We start from the raw sequence: 17,983 nt of genomic DNA on the forward strand, positions 1-17,983 counted from the left end.
AGCCCTGCCTCCTTGGTAATTTTCCACTGGCCAAGCAGGAGGGAAGCCAAGGCCCAACTTTCCCCTGCAGTCTGCAAAACGCCTTTCCCACAGCGTGCTCCTGCAAGATGGAGAAGGATGTTTCTCCACCAGTTAATCAGATAAAAGTCAATCTCCATTTGATGAGTGACTTGGCCTGGATTGTTCCGAAGGCCAGATCTTTAAAGGGGGCTGCTGCTGGGGACTGGTCTTAAATAGCCCCCTCCCCCAACACACAGTTCTATTTCTCTAATTTACATTTAAGGAGGCAGTTAGGGTAGAAAGTCAGTGCTCCGGGAGCAAAGTTACAAGATGCCATTCAGCTATGTGTACCAAATTCTGCTAAAACCTCTCTGTGACTTGTTTGCCTTGGACGATTTCATCTCTGAACAATTTGATTGCGCCGTCGTTCAAACAAAGGAGCGTTTCTTTAGCCAGAAATGGCCTCAGCCCTGACCTCTACATGGTAAAGTTCCCTGTTTACAATTGCTACTTGATAAGGTCTCTCCAAAGGAGGTTCTGTATTTCACATGGTTCATTCAAGTTCCCGCCTATAGGATGCCCGTGATCCTGTCCGTATGTACCTCATTCAACACATCTCCTTGGAATTATTTGGGATGTATTTTCAATAACCTTGGCACAAAGCTTGTTCTCTGGTAGGCTGTGTTTCCAGCCTCTTGGTCCCCAGTCAGTGATGCAATGTTCTGGAGGATCTTTGCAATTTGTGTGAATTTCTGCGTTTTGACTGTGAGGCCTCTATATATCTCCATCCTTCCCTGACACTCTGTGGCCCATTGCTTCTCAAAGCCTGGCCCTCAGATGACCTGCTTCAGCATAACCCAAAGCATTTGTTTTAAAATGCATCTTCATGGGCCCACTTCAAACCCACTGAGCCAGAGTTTTTGGGGTGGGACTTGTGATTCAAATGCAAGTTACAGTTGAGAACCTAGGCCTGCCAGGCCCTCTGCTCCAGGCCTCTGCTGGATCCTTCTATCCCGGGATGCTCACTGGCCTCCTCTCTCCTGAAAGAATCCCCGGGCCTGCACCTACCCTTGGAGAGATCACTCCTTTCCCTTCCTTTAGAATTCCTCACTCTCCCACATTTTGGGCCCCATGGCACGTAGTCTCCCAGTGGTTTGTATTTGATCATCCACATCCCCCAGCTAGGGTCCCTTCAGGTCATCTTGTGATAATTGAGCATCCGTGTCAGACAGAGGAGAAGGACCGTCCTGGCCTTCTGGAATCTCAGCCCTCCCAGGGAGGGCCATCCTGTCAGCACCCCACAAAGAGTGGCCTGAGAGAACACAGAAATGGTTCGCTAGGTGCACTGGAAATACCTGAATAGTTAAGCAAAACAGTAGCCCCAGTAAATAGTAACAGGGGTCTTTAAGAATAAATGGAATTGGCCGGGCACAGTGGCTCATGCCTGTAATCCCAGCACTTTGGGAGGCTGAGGCGGGTGGATCATGAGATCAGGAGTTCGAGACCAGCCTGGCCAACATGGTGAAACCCCGTCTCTACTAAAAATACAAAAATTAGCCGGGCGTGGTGGCACACGCCTGTAATCCCAGCTACTCCGGAGGCTGAGGCAGGAGAATTGCTTGAACCTGGGAGGCGGAGGTTGCAGTGAGCCAAGATCGCGCCACTGCACTCCAGCCTGGGCCACAGAGTGAGACTCCATCTCAAAAAAAAAAAAAAAGAATGAATGGGATTGTTCCAGGTTGCTAAGCAGTTTGGGGGAAAAGGGCATCCAGGCAGAAGGAAGAGCATGGACAAAGGCTTGGAGGTATGGCTCTGTGAGACTCCTCTTGAGAGTCACAAGCCCTTCAGCAGCTTGAAAGGGTGGCCAAGGAGGAGGACCTAGAAGGGCCTCATGTGCCTGGCTGAGCAGATCGCATTTAATCCTATGGGTCATTGTTTGCCGAACAATGATCTACATTCACGCATATCCAAGTACCACCTCTTATTTGCCTAATTTTTTTCTTTAAATAAACTCACTTTTGTGTGTATACAAATTAATTTCCTTACCTTTACAAAACTACTCTAAATGAGAAACTAGTACCACTCGCATAAATGGAAGGTGACCATAATAATAAATGCAGTGGAAGCAAACCAAGCTTTTAAAATTCCAGCTTTCTCTGGAAGATTCTGAGCTTGAGACTTTCTCTCTATTTGTTAAAAAGGGAGAGAAGTAAGTGGTAGAGAGATGTCAAAGCCATGGCGGCACAGTGCTGAGACCTTCTCTGTAAAGTAATTGGAAAGTTTGTAAGTGAATCAAAAGGAGCTTAAGTTTCTTATTACAGGTTTCAATGTGTTTGAGTGCTGGGTCCATGTACTACCTAAAATCGGCTCTCATAACTGCAGGGACATGGACCCAGTGCTTTAGGAAGCTGCTCTGGGCAATGATGAGCCTACAAAGGTGTTAAGTGGGGAAGTCACATGAACCTGTATTTTCTGTTTCAGAAAGATCAACTGTTTTGACAATGTGGGTTGGACTGGAGTGGATTGGGGTTGAGCTGGCAGACTGGAGTCAGGTGGGGAGTCTCTTGAGATCATTCAGACCCCAGACCATCCAAGAGGGCCTGAAACCAGGCTGGGGGCTACGGAGATGGGAGGAGGCTAGAGGAGAGTGCTTGGTTGGGTACAGAGGAGAGAACTCATGTTGAGTTTTGGGACTGAAGGTGCTTCTTGGGAGAGGAGAGTAAGAGAGGAGAGCTCTGTATGGCAGGACTTTTTCAGCTTCAAGTAGCAAAAACACATCTTGAAGCGGTTTAAGCAATACAAAAACTAGGGAGAAAGATGTTAGCTTGTGGGCTTATGTATCAGGATATCCAGGCAGCAGATCTGCTGAATCCATGGTCTCAAATGATGACGGTATTGGATTTCTGTCTCTGTCTCTGTCGCTCTCTCCTGATTTCTCCTGGGTTGCCTTTTCTCTCAGGCTGGCTCAGTTCCTGTAGCTCTAGGCTCCAGCATTCCATCATCCTTACAGTCAGTAGTCTCCCTAGGAAGAGACCTTCTGTTTCCCAATAGTCCGAGGGAAGTCCTGAGGCTGACTTTCGCTGGACTAGCTTGGGTCATGTGCCCACCTGTGGACCAATCATGGTGGCTTATGGGATAGAATATGCTAGTTGATCAGGCCCGGGCCATGTGACCACCCCTGGAGTTGGGATGTGTGGATAGAGGCTCAGGGAGAGGTGGTTTCCCAAAGGAAAATCCGAATAGAAGGGCTATAACCCAAAAATAAGAACAATGGCTACCAGGCCGGGAGGGCAGGGAATGTCTACCATAGCCCTGGAGGGCCTCAGGCATGTAAGGTGGATTAGACCAGTGGTGGAGAATGTGATTTGTTCATTCTCTTGGTCCTCCTTGAGCTCAGCCCAGAACCCTGCACACAAGTAGTGCCCAATAAATGTCAGAGCTACGGCCACATCCACAACTTCTGCCAATCATAAAATATGGAGGCGGAGGTTGCAGTGAGCCAAGGTTGCGCCATTGCACTCCAGCCTGGGCAATAAGAGCGTAACTCTGCCTCAAAAACAACAACAACAGCAAAACAAAACAAAACAAAACAAAACAAAACAAAACAAAACAAGTGCCTGCTCTATAACCCTGAAGGAATTCGTGTCTCCCAGAGGGCACAGGGCTTCAATGCTGTGGAGCCTCAGCTGTCACTCAACAGGTGTGCACTGAGCTCCAAATCTGGGACATGGTGCCAGGGCCCAGGAGCCAGCAGTGAGCAGCAGACAGCTCCTGCCCTCATGGAGTTCATGGTCCAGTGGACTGTCATTTGCAGAAGGTGTTCACAGGAGTGTCCCTTCCTGCCATCTCTCTGGATTCACTGGCTCAAGGCATGTGCCAGTCCTTGTCCCATTTGCTCATCTGATGTCCTTTGCATTCTTGCCACTCACAAGGGCCTCTCATTCACCTGGGGAGCATTTGCCAGGCACCTGTTCTAGGTCCAACCCTGCGCTGGGCACGCTGACGGATACAGAGTCACACAGGGACTTCTCCACATCAGCAGGGCCCAGGTCATGAAAGAACAAGGACTTGGCATAAGAGACCGATTCCATGAGCCTTTCTTTAGCCTATGTTGGCGTGCTAGCCCTGCTCTTTCCTCTTCATGATTTTAAGAGAGCCAGTCAACCTAAGCCTCAGTTTCTTCCTCTATAGAATAGGTCATGGGCTACACCCACCCCATGGGGTTGACTTGAGGGTTCCTGAAAGTGAGAAGTACTTTTGAAAACTAGACAGGTATCCATTGCTGTAATCATCCTGTGGAAAGCGTTCTGATGAAGAGCAGCCTGTAAGTGCAAGCCAGACTTGGGGGATAAAGAGGTGCTATTGGGAAGGGGATACATAATTCCAAAAGGGGCAGGGAGGACAGATTTGGAAAGACATGAGAGAATTCCCAGGTAGAATGGGACAGGTGGGAGCAGAGGGAGGCTGGACAGGCCACGAAGGAGAGGGAGTGGCCAAAGCAGACGCCCAGAATCAGCAGCCCAAGGATCAGGCAGGAGGCTCCCTGCTGAAGTGACATTTAACAAACAGGTGTGTTGAGCTTTGGTGTGTGTGTCTGGGATAAAGGGAGAAAGAGGGGAGAGAGAAACACCTATTCGCACAGGCCTGTGAAGTGCCCCCTAGAAGTAATGACCAGGAATGTTTGCAGGGCATCCCTCACATGGCCAGGCAGGCCTTGCTCTTCATCCAGACAGCACCTGCTGCTGCCCTGCCCCTCGGGGTGACCCGCTTGTCCTGGCTGGCCCAGGCCTCTCTAGGTTTTAGCCCCAAAGGTCCTGTGCCCCAGGAAACCCGTCAGTCCTGGACAAACTGGAACAGCGGGTCACCCTACTGCTGGGCCACCCTTCTTCTGGCAAAGGCAAGAGTGGTTTTTCAAGTTGTTTTTTGTTATGTTTATTTTGGGGGTGTTTGTTTTGTTCTAATTTGCTCTGATTTTTTTTTCTTTTTTTTTTTTTTTTTGAGACGGAGTCTCTCTCTGTTGCCCAGGCTGAAGTGCGGTGGCATGATTTCAGCTCACTGCAATCTCTGCCTCCTGGGTTCAAGTGATTCTCCTGCCTCAGCCTCCGGAGTAGCTGGGATTACAGGCATGAGCCGCCACACCTGGCTAAGTTTTGTATTTTTATTAGAAACAGGATTTCACCATGTTGGTCAGGCTGGTCTCAAACTCCTGACCTCAGGTGATCTGCCCTCCTCAGCCTCCCAAAGTGCTGGGATTACGGGCGTGAGCCACCATGCCCAGCCACCATGAATCTTTTGAGAGTCCTGACTTGCCTCCCCCACTTCATTGCTGGAGGGGGCAGCATGGCCTCCTATTCCTCTGTGGCGGGCCCAGCTCTGTGCCCTGCTCCCAGCAGCCCTACCTGCGCCCTGCCTGTCATGGAGAAACAGCATGGAAAGGGATCTAGTGAAGCAGAAGGTTCTCGAGCAGCATCTCCACCTTCTGCCCTTAGATTTTTCAGGCTCCGCCCACAACCCTCACTTTGAGTCTGGGCACTCAACCAGGGGTTCTCCAACTTGAGCTTGTATCAGAAGCACCTGCAGAGCTTGTTTAGTCACAGATCACTGAAGCTTATCCCCAGAATCCCTGACTCGGTAGGTCTGGGGTGGGGCCCGAGGACCTCCATTTCAGTTCCATTCTCAGGTGATGCTGATGCTGTCGGTCGTAGGAGCACACTTTGAGAACCTGTGCCCTACAGAATGACAATCTCAGCAAGGGGCTCTGGGGCCAGCCCCAGCCCTTTCACTGCTAGGTGAGACTCTGGCCATGTCACATCCTCTCAGAGCCTCAGTTTTCTCATAGGATTCCTACCTGCAGAGGAATTGTCATGAAGATTAGAAATTATCCAGGCCGTCCTGGGCAGAAACTTTGTGCTCAAAAGGTGGAGTTATATAGCGTGGTGGCTCAGAGCCTGGCTTCCTGCCCTCTAGACCTTGTTCATTAGCTAAGTGATTTGGGCAAGGAATCCTTAACTGCTTGGAGCCCCAATTTCCAAATGTGTGGAATGGAGTTAACAACCCCACCTGCTGAACATGGGTGGTTGGAAGGATTCGATGCCCTAAAACTAACACAGCACAGAGCCTGGAACCCAGTTAATACGCAATAAATGGCAGCTCATAAATAATTCTAATGCAAGCAGTAGGAATGAGAATAGGTCACTAACCTTCAGATTGGGAGTTGCTTCTGCAGGGTTCCAGCATCTCTCTGCTGAGATAGGAGCATCAGATTAGACACTCTAAGGGTGAGATGGGTTCTCGAAGGAGGTGTAGACTCCCCTGGATCTTCAACAGGAAAGAAAAGGTTTTCAGAGAGTCCCACCTGTGTCTCCTCCGGGGCAGCCCTTGCCAGGCATGTGATTCTCAGTGTCAACAGAGTGCCCCTGGTGAAGGTATTTCTGGAAGGCATGGGCGGGCATGAACCCTGGCAGAGCCAGAGGCCTGCTTGTGGCCTGAACAAAAAGCCTTCAGCAGCCGCCAGAGCCCAGAACCTGGGCTTGCTTTGTAAATGTCAGCCGTGGCCCGCCCGTCCCCCCTGTGACTCAGATGGTGGAGATGCCATGGAAGGAGATGTGTACCAGCCCCCAAGCAAAGCACATACACGCCCTCTGTGAGACCTGCTTCCAAGGCTGATGGGGCCAAAAATAGCTGTGGCAGAACAGAGGCGTGAGCCTGCATTTCCATAGTGCCTGTCTTGAAGGAGTTCAAAGCACTGATAGAGATTTTATTGGGGCATTTATTTTGTTCTTGGAAAAATCGGAAGGAGGTTAAGTGACTCCTCAAAGGTCACACAACAGTGGTGGAGCTAGGAATAGGGTCACCTGGTTCTTCTCCTATGTGCCAAAGGCCAAGTTTCAACAGAGAAAGAGACAAATGGGACTGTGGAAGTTCTAAGATGCTTCCTCTTTACTCACCCAGAACACTAGAAAGAAACCAATACTTAGTTCCCGGTACTGTTGGAGAGAAGCTCTGCTCTCCTCATCTCATTTAATCTTCAAACCCTTCTTTGTAATAGGTGGTATTATTGCCAATTTTTATGAGGAGCTTAGAGGTTCAGAGAGGGTGAGTTACTTATTCTAGGCTGCCCAGCTGGAGAGGAAGGGAGGTTATTCAAGGCTATCTGATTACTTCCTGCTGTGGCCCCTGCCTAACTCTTCCCTCCACTTCTGAGAGGCAGCTTCAGGGACTCCCCCTTTCCTTTCCTTCCCTGGGCCTCACTCCTTCCTGTCTTGGAGCCTTTGCATATCTAGTCCTTCTGTCCACCAGCCTCCCCTTCGAAGTAGAACCTAACTCATGCTGATCTCAGCTCAGATTCCCTTTCTTTCTTCAGGAAGACCTTCCCTGACTTCCACAAATGTCACACCAGTGCCTGTTCTGGTCATTTATGGCTGCAGAACGAACTACTCCGAAAGCTACAACACCAACCTATTTTCTTTCTCTTGCTGCTGCAGGAGTTGACTGGCTCCACCTGGAGGTCCCTGCTGGGGGTCTTTCATGCACCGGTAGTCTGTCAGCCAGGGCTGGGGCCACCATGAAGGCTTCCTCTCCCGTGTCTGGTGGTCAATGTTGGCTGTCGGTTGGGTCCTCAGATGGAGCCGTTCACTCTAACACTCCATGTGATGCCGCCTTGTGAACTGGGCTTCCTTACAACATGGTGGCTGAATTTGAAGGTTGAGAGGCTGATGGGAGCTGTATCCCTTTTGATGATGCAGTTGAGGAAGTCACCCAGCATCACTGCCACTGCATTCTGTTTTTTAGAATCAAGCGACCAGGGCTGGCTCATATTCAAATAGTGGGGAATTAGACACCACCCCTGATGGAGCAGTGTCAGAGGAGTTGCTTACATTTGGAAACCATACCGCCCTGCATCCACATGCACACACACATGCATGCACACACACATACATGCACACATGCACACACACGTACATGCACACACACGCACATGCACACACATACATGCACACACACACGCATACATGCACTCACTTTGAATTTTTCATTTTCCTTTGTAGCAGTTATTCCACCTTTTAAATATGTAATTAATGACTTGACCAATGCTTGATCCTTTGTTAGTCGTACACAATTGTCCAGTGTCTGCTGGGTCCTCAGTGATAGCTACTAATTAGTAGCTACTAATTCACTTATCCCACAGATATTTTTGAATATCTACTATATGCCAGGCACTAGGTACTAGGTACTAGGAATCTAGTGGTGGACAGAACAGAAGGGCCCTGCAGTCACAGAGCTTGTAGATTGATTGCTGTGTGTGTGCATGGGAGGGGGCATGGGATGGTGGTATAGGAAATAAGCAAACCAAAACCATCGCAGGAAAAATGGAAGATAAAGTGCTACAAAGATAGAGAAAATCACGCGATTTGGTAGGGGTAACTGGGTGGCTGCCTAGGTTATGTGGACCTGACATGGCATTTAAGCTGAGAGCTGATCAAAAGGAAGTAGCTGGTGGAGGAAGATCTGGGGGAAGAGCTTTCTCATCAGAGGGAACAGCATGTGCAAGGTCCTTGTGTGGAGAAGCACTTGGGGTGTGTGAAGGGCCAGCGTGGCTGCTGCCTGCTACGAGGGAAGACTGCAGGAGGTGAGCCCACAGGGAGGCAGTGCCCAGACCGCACAGGGCCATGGAGGCTAGAGAAGGAGTTTGGATTTTATCTGAAGTGCAGCCAGAAGCCAGCGGGTTTTGAGTAGGGGGTGTGGCGTGCCCTCATGTGCACTTTACAAAGACTGACTGGAGAGTGGAAGGAAGGGGAAGAGTGGAGGCTGGGAGCCCAGTGAGGAGGCTGTTGCCATGGGCCAGGCGAGTGACGGTGCAGGGAGAGATGGTGGTGGTAGGCTGGACCCAGGATGGAAGCAGGAGGCGGTGGCATGCCCTGTCTGCGTTAAGATCATTCTGCAGCAGGGACTCACTCAGTGATGGCTGTGGTTGTAGGGGAAGAGCAGAAGCAAGAATGCTGCTAGGTTTTGAGGAATGACTGCGTGGAAGAAGCCACCAGATGTCACCCGGCACTCCCTCTCCTTGGTCCTCCTCCTGACATCTGTGATCTCATGAATGGGATGATGAAGCAGACTCAGGTGGTGCCAGGAAGGCAGTGGCTCAATTTCCCCACCCCCACCATCAGAGTGTTTTAGCTGCTGCCATCAGAAGGACCCAGGCTCTGGGACATTCGCATGAATCCCAGGTTTAACTAGGCTTCAGCATCATAAAATGAAGTCCCTGCTGCTGGTGCAAATCAGAGTTTCCTCCAAGTTGTGATGAGTTTCCGACTAACAAAAGAGGAGGTCCAGGCCTTGTGGGTCGCAAAGCTGAGCGACAGGCACAGCAGGTGAAGCCAGTCCCCGTGACCCGCCTTCCCTGCAGGCGACAGGCTCCTTATGAAACCTCATGAATGCCGCTGCCCTAGCCCTTGGCTGGATGCAGTGTGAGCCTGTGACGAGGGACTGTGGGCATCAAACACGGGCCATGTCACTTTGAATGTCTCCTGCTTCAAGGGCTGTGTTCATGCCCAGCTCACTGTTGCCATTGATTCCGGCCTCGGGGTGTTGAATGCTCGTCTTTTGCTGCCCCGTGATCTGCTTGCCTGGTCTGCAAGCAGGAGGGCCTGGAGGCCAGGCCAGGCTCTTGCTCTTTCCAGATGTGTGCTGGTCACTCAGCTTCTATGAGCTTCAGTTTTCCCGTCCGCCAAAGGGGGTTGTGCAAATCACACATGTGAGGTCCTGGCCCAGCCCTGGAACATTGTCCACTCACAGTAAATGAGATCTCTCATCACTATATAACCTTTGCTTGAGCAAAATTCTTATCCAAACTGGCCTCAGCTCCCTCATCCATAAAATGGGCTGACTCTGCCTTGCATTCCCCTCTGTACAAAGCACAATGCAGGTATGAACATGACTCCTATCTCCAGATGAGTTTGAGATCTGTAAGAGCCTCTAGAATCGCTGGCCTTTTAAAAAAGTGATCTTTAGCCGGTTGTGGTGGTGCACACATGTAATCTCAGCTACTCGGGAGTCTGAGGCAGGAGAATTGCTTGAACCCCGAAGGTGGAGGTCGCAGTGAGCCAAGATCGCACCACTGCACTCCAGCCTGGGTGACAGAGTGAGACTCCGTCTCAAACAAACAAACAAAAAAAAAGTGATCATATTTTTTTTAAGTACTGAATTTTCCTCTCCCAATGCAGTAAAAGGAATTGTTTTAGTCTTCTGTTTATTTATTTGTGTCCAGCAAATAATCAAAGCTTGCAAGTTTATACATATTTTAATTTATTCAACAAATCTTTACTTAGTGATTTACTGAACATTTACCAAGGTTGTGCCATGGCAGGTTCTGGGACTACAAAGGTGAATTCAACACAGCCCTGCCCTCGGACCCCTGCCTCTAGTTGGACACTTGAGCCCTGGTTGCATGTTGACAACACCTGGGGGCTTTAAAAATACCTGATACCCAGGCTTACCCTAGATGGGAGTTTAAAGCTGCCCCAGGTGATGCTCGCATGAATCAAGGTTGAGACCTTTGGCTAAAACCAGTGGCACAAAGCGACCTGTATTAAAATAAGAACAGGTGAGGTGTGATGGAACTTAGACCCAAAAGACTGGGGGAGTTGCAGGCAAAGAGGTGGGGAGGACAGTGCACCTTCTCCATGGCCCACTCCTGCCAACACAGCCACTAATATGTTTGCAGGGTTTAGGCCAAACTCAATCCTGCCCTCCAGGAATTCTGTGTCTTATGTGAAGTCTGGACTGAACATTGAGGTGGAAAAAGGGACACGTGTCTCTTCAAGAGGCTGCATCCGGGCCCGGCATATGCTTTCTGGGTGCCTTTTTTTAAAAAAAGATTTTTTTTTGTTGAGGTAAAATTTGTATAATGCAGAATTCACCATTTTGACCATTTAAAAACATACAATGTAAAAGGTCTTTAGTATATTCACAATGTTTGCAACCATCACCACCGTCTCATTCCGGATCATATTCCTCACCCCTAAAAGAAACTCATACCTACTACCCCCTGCAACCACTGATCTTCCGCCTGCCTCCATGGATTTGCCTGTTCTGGACATTTCATATGAACCTGAGTGTTCAGAGGCAGGTGAGCACGGCAGTCCAAGCCTCAGTTTTCTGATCTGCTAGTGGGAATGATGGCTCGTTCCTCGCTGTCTCCAGGCAGAATGGAGGTGGGGGTGTGTAGGGTCAGCCTGCGCCTAGCATGAGGCAGTGCTCGGAGGGTGTGGCCCCATAATGGCAGGAGATTCTGCAGGATGGGGAGTGTAATCCTGGCTAAAAGTCCCCACCTTTGGGCTCAAGGGCTAGCTCCGGCACCCCTGGAACTCTGGCCTCAGGATGGCATTGTTCTGCGATTCCCAGCGTCGGCTGTGATGCAGAACCAGTGAGCTGACATTCACCTTGGCATGCGTTTGCTGAAGGGTCAGCCAACCCTTTGCTCCTGACCCAGGCCCCACCCCCTGGTTCTGGGCTCTGGGACCTGATAGTGCAGGGCGTTCTCTAACTTCCCATCCCTTTCCCTGCTCCTCCTCTCTCCAGCAGCAGGGCCCACAGTGAGACTCACCCAGTTAGAACCTTGTGACCTTGGGAAAGCCTCTTAACTTGACTAACCTCAACTTCCTGATCTGTAAAATAGGAGCCAGCCCACCACGTACTCAGTAGGGTTGTTTTGAATATTCACTGAGATAAATGTATTAGTTAGCCCAGGGCTTGGCATACATCGTTCTTAATAAATGTCGCTGTTGTGACGTTTGCTATTTCTGATCAGTATCACCTTCTTGGTCTGCCCACCCCCTTCAAGGCCTTCCTCTCTCTTTGGCACAACTTTCTCTGCCCAGAGGATCTTGTCAATTATTGCAGACGTTGGTTATGGCAACATGAGGTTGGTTCAAGTCTTGTAGGCCACTCTGCCCATCAGTGGGCTCCAGGACTTGATGCCCTGTCATTTGTTCATTTGTTCATTCCTTCATTCAGTCTCTCCGCTGTGTCCCAGGCACTGGGTAGAGATGAAAATAAAGAAGATATGGTCCTTATCAGTTAATCAGTTTGTATCTTATTTTCCTTCTTCATTTCTTATTCTTGAGTTGCAGAACTTGACTTGGCCATGCACACTGAGGGCATGAAACCCAGTCACTGGTTTTGATTGTTTTGGTTTTGCTGTTCATGGGAAAATATTAGAGTGGATGTCTGCAAGGGGTCTTTGCTGAGTGTGGGGATACAAGTGGACCCATTCACCTTCAGGGCTGAGGAGCGTCTGCAATTTGTTTATCAAAGATTTGTTGAATTCTCTGTGTCATGCTGCATGTGAGGCCCCAGGATGCAGTGATGACTACAGTGAGGCTCCTGCCATTGCTGCATCCAGCTCTGTCCCGTGGTTGAAATCACCGGTGTGTCTGCAGTGGGCAGTGGCAAACTCACTTGGGTCGGAGAGATGCTGGCCTTGAGGGGAACAGGAATTCCTTGGGTATCACCTGATGCTGGCTCCTGGAGGCTAGAGGCTGGCATCTTGTCATCCAATCATCCATCTCTCCCAGCACACCTGACCCTAAGGCGACTCACACTCAGAAGGGCCAAATGACTTTCTCAAGGCCACCACCAAGGGAAGGCTGTGAGACCCAGACCCAGGTCTTTGGAATCTGGGTCTTGTTTTCTTTTTTTTTTTTTTTTTTTTTTGAGACGGAGTCTCGCTCTGTCACCCAGGCTGGAGTGCAGTGGCGCGATCTCGGCTCACTGCAAGCTCCGCCTCCCGGGTTCACGCCATTCTCCTGCCTCAGCCTCTCCGAGTAGCTGGGACTACAGGCGCCCGCCACCACGCCCGGCTAATTTTTTTTGTAATTTTAGTAGAGACGGGGTTTCACCGTGGTCTCGATCTCCTGACCTCTTGATCCGCCCGCCTCGGCCTCCCAAAGTGCTGGGATTACAAGCGTGAGCCACCGCGCCTGGCCTGGGTCTTGTTTTCTTTGCCTCTACTGTTACCCAAGCACAATAGATGCCCTGAGCCATGTCTCAGGCAAGGGTGCTTTGAGGACATGTTCATTTCATTGAACCATGAGGAGGCATTGGTTTGCTACCTTAGTGTCAAGAGTAGATGAGCATCTTCTGAAAAACTGGTCTTTAAAAAATCTACAGCCACTGTGCCATGTGTAAATGGCCTGGCTCCCTCTTGGATGCTACCTGGAAAGCTGGAGAAAAATGTGTGGCCCTGAGTGCAAAGGACTTTTGGCTTCTTCTTTTCTTAGCAGCTTCATGTTGGGTTCAGTTTTAGGTCACTACCCTCATTTTATATATTATCAATTAAGGCAAATTAGAAAATCATCAAGTAAAATAAATTACTTAGAACACACAATTTCTGGGGAAGAGAACTTTCAGCTGGCCTTTAGGGGGCTGTAGGGATGGAGCATGAGGGTCCTGAGAACTAAGGGTGCTAGGATTGGAGGTCTTCAGTGTTGACTTGGTTTCCCCAACGTGACTGATCATTAAGAAGGAGAGGAAGAATGTCTAAGGGACATAATTTGAAGCAAGGATACTTTCACTTGCAAGCTTATTCCCACAGTCCTGATTCAGCAGCTAACATCTGCACTTTCTTTCCCCAAATTCAAGTGATTTGGATCCCAGGTGCCATGGTGTAGCTGTGTGGCCTCAGAAAGGAGCTTTGCCCTCGTGTAGACCTCCTTTTCCTCCTCGGGCTGATGAGAAGGTCAAAAGGAATAATATGTTCAGTGCTTACAATGGTGTCCAGTACAGGGTGGCCACTCTGCCAAGGTTAGTTAGCTCATCTTATTATGAAATTCATCTAGGATGCCCCACTTGTGTCCAGGACAAAGCAACCAGTCTGACCTATTAAGTGTCTGATCCGATCCCTGAGGACAGGAACTGTTTATGCCTCTGCGTCCTCAGTGGCAGCACAGGGCTGGACACATGGAAAGTGCATGCTGAGTGTTTGCATAAATGAATGCATGCATGGCTGGATGACAATGATGAAAGATCAACTCTGGAAGAGAAAGGAAGTAGGGAGGGGGCTTATATTTTGTAAGAGCCTGCCATTTGCCTGGGAGCATTTGGGGCCATGTCTCGGTTTTGGTTTCTCCAGAAACAGATGCTGAGACAAGGATTTAAGTACCAGTGGTTAATTGAGAGGTGATCCCAGAAAACACCAAAAGGGGTGTGGGGAGGACTCAACGGGGAAGGGACAGTAGCCAGTAAAGGGTGCTATGTCAAGCCAGTAACCCCAGCTCAATTCCCCCAGGGGCTCTGGGAAATGGTGCATACATGCCTGAGAGTTACCCCAGCTTGCAGGAGCCAGGGCATATATGCACTGCCTCCCACCAGGCACAGTTAAGAGCTGGTCCAGGAAACGTGAGAGTCACTTTCCTGGGCAGAGATATGTGGCTGGAAGGCACCAGCAGCATAGGAGTCCACACCTCTCTCTCCCACTCAAAAAAGTGCATCAGCGTTTCAGCAAGTGTTCTCCTATCATGGGGAGACCTAAATTATATATTTAAGGAGCAGTAAATCACTCACAAACATTTATTCATTCAACAAATATTTATAGAGCACTGAGTGTGCCAAGCACTACATTGTGGTCACAGACTGAGGATGACGCAGTGGAGAAGACATGGTGAACCCACAGGGAAAGTTCACGGGGGAAGAGCAGGGTTCTGTTTTTTCTCATGTGGAGTTTGAGATGCCTGTGGACAGCTTTGGGGGCGGAGGGGGCAGAACATGCAGGAATTGCAGGCTAAACAATCCCCAGGGAGGGGTTGGCTGAGAGGAGAGGTGCCCGACCAGGGCAGGGGTCCTGGAGGAGGTGCTGGCTGGGCTGGGATGGGAGACGATTCTTCAGCTGAAGGCGAGTTGGGGGAGGGGAAGAAGGGCGGTGTTTCCACAGCGGGACCTGCAGGTTGGAGGCCAGAGAGCTTGGTCTGTCCTCTGAGAGATGAGCCAGAGGGGTGAGGATGGGCCGAGCCTGGCAGCCTACAGATTCTGGACTTATTCTCCAAGCAGGGAATGGCGGCTTGGGCCAGGCAGTGGCTGGGGGTTAGAAGGGTGGGAGTTTGAGAACCTTCAGGACTCAGTGACTGACCAGACATGGGATGAGGGAGGAGGACCGCCGGGTGCCAGTGTCTGATCGGATGCCTCGCTCAGAGGAAGTGTGTGACACACGGAGATCCCGAGTCCCAGGTTTTGTCACAAGGCGTTGGAGGTGCCACGAGACAGCAAAGAAGGCATTGGCTGGTGCCTCTGGAGTTGAGGGCAGAGGCCCGGGCTGGCCCCAAGGATGTGAGGTGGAGGCACCAGTGCTATGGCTCCAAAGCCATCAGAGATCACTGGGGAGAGCGTGGGGCGGGAGAAGAGACGGTGGGGACTGAGCCAGCAGAGGACCAGAGGGAAGGAGAAGAGCCAAAAACTGTGCTGGGACCTTGTGAGCCAAGGGAAGTTGCTGAGGACTGGAAGTGCTCACCGATTAGCAGACCAGGCACGCATCCACCCCACCCCCACCCCCACTGCCCCTTTACCCGCTCCTCCCTCAACCCTCCTCCAGGCCTGGCTCCTGCAAGCTGCAGAGTGGAGTGGAAGGAAGGAGGAGGGAGCAGCCAGCTCTGAAACAAATGGCTGCTTCGGCTGGGGGCCATGGAAGACAATCGGTGGTGTGAGCCTCAATAGTCCAGGGAGGCTTCAGGGAGGAGGCAGAGCTCACTGCAGGCCTGGAAGGTGGAGAGAGATGAGCTCAGCCTCAGAAGGGTGAGCTGGCCTCCCAGGGTGGGCAATGGCATGAGCAAAGGTCAGGGAGCAGCATGGGTGTGGCCAGAGATGACCAGGGACCCCCAGTGATGTCACAGGTGTGTGCACTGATGGGGGTTTAGAGGCAGAGTCCCCAGTATGCTGGCAGCTGGGGCTCGGGAGGCAGGGGAGATGCTGGGAGGGGCAGACTTTTATTCAATCAAACATTTCTTGAGCATTTCTGTATCCTAGGAGCCTGCAATACACTATGGTACAAAATAGATCCTGAGTTTATATGCTGGCAGGGGGCAGAGGGACCAGAAAGCCATGGATATGCTCGCCCCCCGAGCTAGCCAGTGTGCTGGAGGCAGCAAGTGCTATGGGAAAAAGAAAGCATGCAGCAGAACAAGCTGGGGTCGGGCCAGGTGGCAGTCTGAAGAGAGGGTGGCATTTGAGTGGAGGTTGGCGGAGGTGAGGACCAATGCAGGCTGGCACCTGGGGAGACTGTCCCAGCAGAGAGGACAGCCAGGGCTGAGGCCTGGAGTGGAGGAGCAGCAAGAGGCCTATGTGACTGGAGTGAAGTCGGGCGCAGGGACAGGAGACAAGGATGGGAGAAGCAGATGGAGTGGGGCCTGCAGGCCCACGGAGGGTGTTTCTTGACTTGGTGTGAAGTTGGGAGCCCGTGTAAGGAAGGGCTGAGGATGGGAATGATCTGACTCACTCCCTATTGGACAGTCTGGCTGCTGTGCTGAGATGAGACTGTGGGGGTCAGGGCAGGAGCAGGGAGACCAATTACAAGCCTGCCACAGTGACTTGGGGGACAGGTGACAGCCACCGGGACCAGGTGGCACCAGGGGGGACGTGAGAATGGTTGGGTTCTAGACGGGAGCCTACTGTACTTCTGAGTCAGCCTGGTTCTGATGGGTGGTGTCCCAGGGGACCGGGACAGGGCACAGAGAAGATAGCTGGACTCTTTTCCCTGGAATGGGCCTGGGATTGGGGGGTGGGGGCTGTGCTGGAGCCAGGACAAGGCCATCTGATTTCATCTCCCAGCCAGCCCACCGAGCAACAGCTCCAATCCCAGCAGGGATTTGATGAGGCTGCCTCTAAATGACTGGCTACTGGTGCAATTAAAAGGGGAGGGGAATGGTTTATGCATCTGCTGGGTGGGAGATGAGCACTATCACATCAGGGCTTCTTGGTGCAAAGTCGAGAGTGCTTCGTCACTGTCAGGAAGTGCTGTATTGGGCTGGGAAGGTGGGGCCAGCCCCACCTGCGTCCCACAGGGTCCCAGGACTGGCATGTCCCCAAGCTGCCTCTTGGGCTTCCACATTACCCCCCAGGCCCTGGCCCAGGGCAAGGCCCCTCTGACCGTCGAGGGAGGTCGTTTCTGTGGATACAGAACAACAGTCAGAGTCTGTAAGCAATACCGTGAGAGGGCTCTCCTAAGGAAATTAGTGCTGACAAATGAAACAGAAAATCAGAAAGAGGCGAAATATGCTGGGAGGCAAGAGCCACTCTTGGTTTCTGCTAAAAAAGTGCACAGCCCAAAACTCTTCTAATTTTCATAGTTAAGAACCAAGAAATGGAATCTGGATGTCCAGCGGGAGGTCACTGCAGGTGGTCGTGAGGTCCGTTCAATCATTCATTCACTCAGTGAACATCTGTTGAATGCCAGCTATGGGCCAGATACTGTGGGAGAGGGTGGGGAGCTGGGGATATAGGGATGATTCTGGGGCAGGAATAGAGACTACAGAGAGGGCTCTACCTTCCATAGAGAAGGCATGCCCAGGAAGGTCTCTCTTTGAGCTGGCTGATATTGGAAGGAGGAGAAGGAATTAGCCCCATGAAGACAAGGAAGAGCATTCCAGGGAGAGGGAACAGCACATACGAAGGCCCTGTGGCACAACCATCAGGGTTTGAGAAACCCAAAGAAGGTCACACAGCTGGGCACGGTGACCACGAGGGACAGTGGTATAAATGAGACTGGGGAGGTTAGTCCCAAAATCATGCAGGGCTTTATAAACCATAGCTTACATAGGACAGAGGTGGGTTTTTTGTTTTTGTTTTTGAGACAGAGTCTCGCTCTGTTGCCCAAGCTGGAGTGCAGTGGCGCAATCTCGGCTCACTACAACTTCTGCCTCCTGGGTTCAATCGATTGTCATGCCTCAGCCTCCAGAATAGTTGAGATTACAGGTGCGTGCCACCGTGCCCAGCTAAT

The 17,983-nt window shown here is 50.9% G+C and overlaps 1 protein-coding gene across 4 annotated transcripts in view; it reads left to right on the forward strand.

The window, feature by feature from the left end:
- The window catches only part of PRIMA1 (proline rich membrane anchor 1), a 70,606-nt gene that overhangs the window by 9,872 nt on the left and 42,751 nt on the right, over nt 1-17,983 (forward strand). The window lies entirely within an intron of this gene.

This window comes from Hylobates moloch, unplaced genomic scaffold (assembly GCF_009828535.3).
Source record: "Hylobates moloch isolate HMO894 unplaced genomic scaffold, HMol_V3 SCAFFOLD_16, whole genome shotgun sequence".
Taxonomy (NCBI): Eukaryota; Metazoa; Chordata; class Mammalia; order Primates; family Hylobatidae; genus Hylobates; species Hylobates moloch.